Below are 6,000 nucleotides of genomic sequence, written 5' to 3' on the forward strand. Positions count from 1 at the left end.
TCCTACTTACAGCGAAAAACGCGTTACGTTGCGCCATAGGAACAGATCTCCGACGTAACCCAAGGACCTACTATACCTCAATTTTAAAAAGAAAAAAAATAATATCCTTCTTTACGTTGTATTAGTTTCTTACCGGTGCTGTAAAAAATTTGCCACAAGCTTAACTTGCTTAAAACATAAACTTAAGAGCTTAACAGTCTGGAAGTCAGAAGTCCAAAATCTGTCTCACTGGACCAAAGTCAAGGTAACAAGGGCTGGTTCCTTCCAAGGAGACTAAATGGCAAAGTCTCTTTCCTTGTTTTTGTTTCTAGAGGCTGTCTACATTCGTTGGTTTCTGGCCCTTTCCATCTTCAAAACCAGCAGTGTAGCATAGTCTCTTCACCTCTCTATGCCTCAGTTCTTCATCTATAAAATAAGTTGTGGGTTTTTATAAAAATGAATTGTGTACATGTGAGGCACTTAGAACAATGTCATATTTAACGATCAAAAGGTTTTATTTTTTACAAGCAAATGTTTGTTTAGAAAGTTACAGAGGTAGAAGTGAACCAACTGGGCTGCCTGGGCTCAGGAAACAAGTTACAAAGGCCAAAAAAAGAGCTGTTGGAACTTAGGAAAAGGAAGGGGGCAGGTGTGCTTCAGAAAGAGAGTTGCCCAAAATTGTGGGTTCCAAAGAAGTAACCCAGAAAACTGGCTGTGAGAGACATGGTTTTATTAGGACAGGTGTGCACGGGACAGCTGGGTGCTATTATTTTAACGCTAGAGGCCTGATGCACAAAATTCCTGCAAGGGGCTCGACCCTCACAGCCCCAGCTTCGTCCGGAAGGATGTCTGGTCTGATTAGCATATTATGCTTTCATTATTACAGATACCCCAAACTTTCAAAGTACAGGGTTACATAGAGTACCAAAAAAAAAGCAAACAGCCTGCAGGCTTTATGAAATCACAATGCAAGCTGTTTCTCTGCGGTTGTTTATAATTTGGGCTCATATTCAGAAGCAGGTTCTCCCTTGACCAAGGAACTGGCCAGGTTCCCAAGGTCTCACGTCTGCCTACAGGTGGCCTTCACTGTATTCCCACAGGGTGGGAGGGGGAGTTGGAGCTTGGAAAGGGGCCCCCGGTTGGCACATATGGAGTCAGCCCATCGATGTTTCTCATGTCAATGTTTCTCTCTAAAAATCAATAAAAATATCCTCAGGTGAGGATTTTTTTTTAACTTATTTTTATGTGGTCAACTCTTGTCATTCTTTGTCTTCTAGATGTTGTGTCTCGTTTAAAAATACTCTTTATATCCTGAAATGGAAGTTATATGGATTTTTTTTTCATCTTTACTGTTGATTGTGTTACATATGTCTTTCCCCCCCCCTTTTTTTTTTTAAATATATATTATTGATTTTTTACAGAGAGGAAGGGAGAGGGATAGAGAGTTGGAAACATTAATGAGAGAGAAACATTGATCAGCTGCCTCCTGCACACCCTCTACTGGGGATGTGCCCGCAACCAAGGTACATGCCCTTGCCTGGAATCGAACCTGGGACCCTTCAGTCCGCAGGCCGACGCTCTATCCACTGAGCCAAACCGGTCAGGGCTGTCTTTTTTCCCCTTGATCCCCTCCAGCCCACTCCTGCCCTTGCTCCATGGATATTCTTTTAAATTTTCATTGTGTCATCTTTATAGTCGTCTCTTTTTTTAAATATATTCTTACTGATTTCAGAGAGAGAGAGACAGAAACATCAATGATGAGAATCATTGATTGGCTGTTTCCTGCACACCCCCCACTGGGGATTGAGCCCGCAACCCGGGCATGTGCCCTTGACCAGAATCGAACTGGGACCCTTCAGTCAGCAGGCTGACGCTCGATCCACTGAGCCAAGCCAGCTAGTACTACAGTCACATCTTTAATCAGATTTTGTTGAATATTATGTTGAAGGTTTCTCATTGTTTTGTTTTTAATCCTCACCTGAGGATATGTTTTAATTGATTTTTAGAGAGAGGAAGGGAGAATGAAACATCAATCAGTTGCCTCCTGTTTGTGACCTTACCAGTGATCAAACTTGTAACCTAGGTATGTGCCCTGACCGGGAATCAAACCTGCAATCTTGGTGTACAGGACGACACTCCAACCAACTGAGCCACATGGCCAGGGCAGTTTCTGATTTTTGTTTTCCAATATGGACATCAGTATCACTGAAGAATTCAGAGGTGTAAGTAGCAAAGTCTTCCTAATCCTATAATAATCATACACCATTACAAAAAAGGTTGGCCGGATGGTACAGTGGTTAGAGTGTCAGCCTGTACACCAGAGGGTCATGGGTTTGATTTCCTGGTCAAGGGTGCATACCTTGGTTGCAGGTTCAATCCCCGACCCCATCAAGATGCATGGGGGAGGCAACCAACCAATGTTTCTCACATTGGTGTTTCGTCTCTCCCTCCCTCCCTCTTTCTCTAAAAATCAATGGAAAAAATATTCTCGGGTGAGAACTGACAACAACAAAAGTTGGCCAGCAGATAAAACCATTTTTTTCTTTTTCATTAAGGATCTGGAATCTGAACACCTGGATAAATACTGGTTTGGCAAGATCCCAAGTTTAATACCATTGAGACAGAAGGGGACACTGACCGGGGTTTATTATCAACAAGCTTACTTTTAAAACCTCCGAAGTTTTAAGATTGTGATCCCTCACTACTTTCCCCCCTTCTCTGTGCTTTCCTTTTGAAATTGAAAATAAGTGAATGTACGTTCTTTATAAACCAGAGATCCACTTCTTGCTAATTCTGACAGGACCTGATACTGCACAGGGTGCTTGTGTAGTGAATACCATGAACAGTAGCGGAAAGGTATAAAAATCAGGGGAAGTAGTCCTTAGAATACATTTACAAGTATTGTCTCCCTACCCTTTCAAGTTCTTGAACCTTAAGGTAATGAAGATAATATGTTGGAAAGACAAGGAGAAAATCATGAGCTTGATCATATTTTCCTATTCTATTTCTGACATACAAAGAATAGCTCAGGTTTGTTTGTTTTTTTATTTTGGTGTGTGTGTGTGTGTGTGTGTGTGTTTAATCCTCACCAGAGGATATTTTTTCCAGTCATTTCTAGAGTGGAAGAAAGAAAGGGGAGGAGGAGACAGAAACATCGATGTGTCTCACATCGATTGGTTGCCTCCTGCATGCACCCCCACCAGGGCCAGGGAACTTGTAACCTAGGTATGTACACTTGACTGGGAATCAAACCCTGACGTGTTCACAGGCCGATGCTCTAACCACTGAACTAAATCAGCCAGAGCTCAAGTTTTTTGTTTGTTTGTTTGTTTTTTCTTAAATATCCCACCAGGCTCCTACCTGGCTCATATGTATTGGTTACTTTCCCCTACAAGGCTAATGAATAGTGCTGAATTTCACTTTGAAATGTGTGTATGTGTTTTAAGGGGTAAGGCTGAATGGCTGTTTTTACATTATATTTGATTTTTACAAATATATTATTTTTTTATTAAACCGATATGAATATCGGGTATCAAGCAAAAGATAAGACTCTCTAACATGAAGAGGAGTATAAATAGTATATGTATTTGTATGTAGCCTAAAAGATACTTAGTCCCTTTTTGGTTGAATAAATGAATTTGTACCTTTTACTGAACAAGGGGAGCAATTTAACAACTTACAAAAATTTTAACTATAATCCAATAGTTGATTTGGTATAATCAAGGGAGTTGTAGTAAGTGCCAATTTTTCTTGTTAATAATACTCATAGCTTGATCTCTCTTCTGATTATAGTTTCTCCTATGAATGTGCTGCACTTTTCAGATCACGATATCATTAACTTATCTCTTAAAAGAGAATATTTAAGGAGGGGGGATTGAGGTTCGATCACATACGAGAAACACTAATGAACACATACATAAGTGGGACAACGAATCAATTCTCTCTCCTGTCTCTTTCTCTAAAAAAAAAAAAAAAAAAAAAAAGCCAGCAGCTCCCAAATCTGCAAGTCTGCCTGCCTCCATAGAGATACTGAGTTTTTTTCTCTCTCTGGTATTCAATTTAAAAAAAATTCTTAATACTCACCTGGGGATATTTTTCCATTGATTTTTAGAGAGAGTGGAAGACAGAAATATCCTTGTGAGAGAAACACATTGATTGGTTGCCTCTTGCATGAGCCCAGACCAGGCCCTGGGCCAGGGAAGAGTCTGCAACCGAGGTACATGCCCTTGACCAGCATTGAACCCAGGACCCTTCCGTCCGCCGGTCGACACTCTATCCACTGCGCCAAACTGGCTAGGGCCAATTCAGAAATTCTTTATGAGATTTCTGATTAGCCTGGCTCAGGTCAGATGGCCTTCCTCCTCGAATTATCAACTGTAAGACATGTGGGAAAATATGATTGCATCAATCACAGAAAGAATGTTTTCCAGGAAAGGGTGGGTGTTTTATATATTAAAAAGTGTATAACTAATGCAAAGAATTTCAGCCAGTTTGAAAATGCTTTATTAACCTTTGTCCTTGCTTTTTAGAAAACCAATGTGAATATTTTAACTGTTGAAACATCAAAGAACTTCCTACCAACTCTACTTTCCTAGTGAATATTCAAATCTGCCCCTCTCCTTAAATTTAAGTACTGGGGAAAAACTGACTAGGGAGTGTGTGACAAGAACATTGATGTTGAAAGTTATTCTTATTATTCCATGAATGCATAATTTTCATTTTTCAAAGATAAAACCATAGACTCAGCCTTTCATCCTTATTCAGAAGTTCTGCATTTTAGCTTCTTAAAGAAAAAAAATAACACAGAAGCTAAATATTAAGTGACCTTTTATAGCAACCTTTTTTAAAATATATATATATATTATTGATTTTTTTTACAGAGAGGAAGGGAGGAGGATAGAGAGCTAGAAACATCGATGAGAGAGAAACATCGATCAGCTGCCTCCTGCACATCCCCTACTGGGGATGTGCCCGCAACCAAGGCACATGCCCTTGACCGGAATCAAACCTGGGACCCTTCAGTCTGCAGGTCAACGCTCTATCCATTGAGCCTAACTGGTCAGGGCTATAGCAACCTTTTTTAAAAAATAATTTCAGTATCTACTACAAGGATCAAGCTCAGTGGTATCCATCAACTTTTACCTATTCCCCTGGTGCATTTATTGGATATTGATAGCACCCTAATTTAATATTCTGAATTGGTCATTCTGGAACAGTAAACTAATATTTTTATTATTTATTTTGTTAATTATGGTTTTTATTGTGGTAAAAAAGAAAAGACATAGCACAAGATGTCATTCTTAACAAAGTTGCAAGTGTACAGCACAGTACTGTTAAACTATTAAGCTAATATTTTCAGAGCTCAAAGCCACTAGTAGGAGAGAGTCAAGTGAGAAGAGAAACGTGCAGATCTCCAGGGGAAAAGCCTAGATGAGAATGGGCATTTGAGAAGGTAGATCTTACATTCAGGAGCCATGCCACTACTTCCCAAGGCCTTTTTGGTATTCCAGTAACCGAATGCCTTTAACTAGATCCCAAGATGGACTCGCTTTAAAGTTAATTCATCTTTCTAGCAAATAGTGTCACAATGAGTTTCCTGTTGTGCCCTCTCATTCCTCTAGCCTCTTTGTTTAGCTTTCATGGACATCTGATTCCTCGGCACCAGGAAAACTTTCTGAGTAATGGAAACTTATCTGTGATGGGCTGAAAAAGATAGCAGTTTGGGCGCTCCGCAGAGGGGATGCTGTCGCTTTTCTTGCAGTTTGTTATCCAGCTCACGGAAAGCCGAGCTCAGCACCGTTCCAGCCGCAGAGCATTATGTCTAATAGGGAGGACTCTTAAATTGCACCTCTCTCTTGTATTATCATAAATAAATAGGAGACTGATCTCTCTACGCGTGGTGGTTATGCAAATGAGGGCAGACAGGACCCAAGCTTTCTCACTCTTCTAGAATGTAAGTGCAGGGGAGCCAGTTTCTGACTTGTTCACTGCTGTATCCTTAGCTCAGAGAAGAGAACCTGG

Source organism: Plecotus auritus (assembly GCF_963455305.1).
Source record: "Plecotus auritus genome assembly, chromosome: 4".
Classification (NCBI taxonomy): Eukaryota; Metazoa; Chordata; class Mammalia; order Chiroptera; family Vespertilionidae; genus Plecotus; species Plecotus auritus.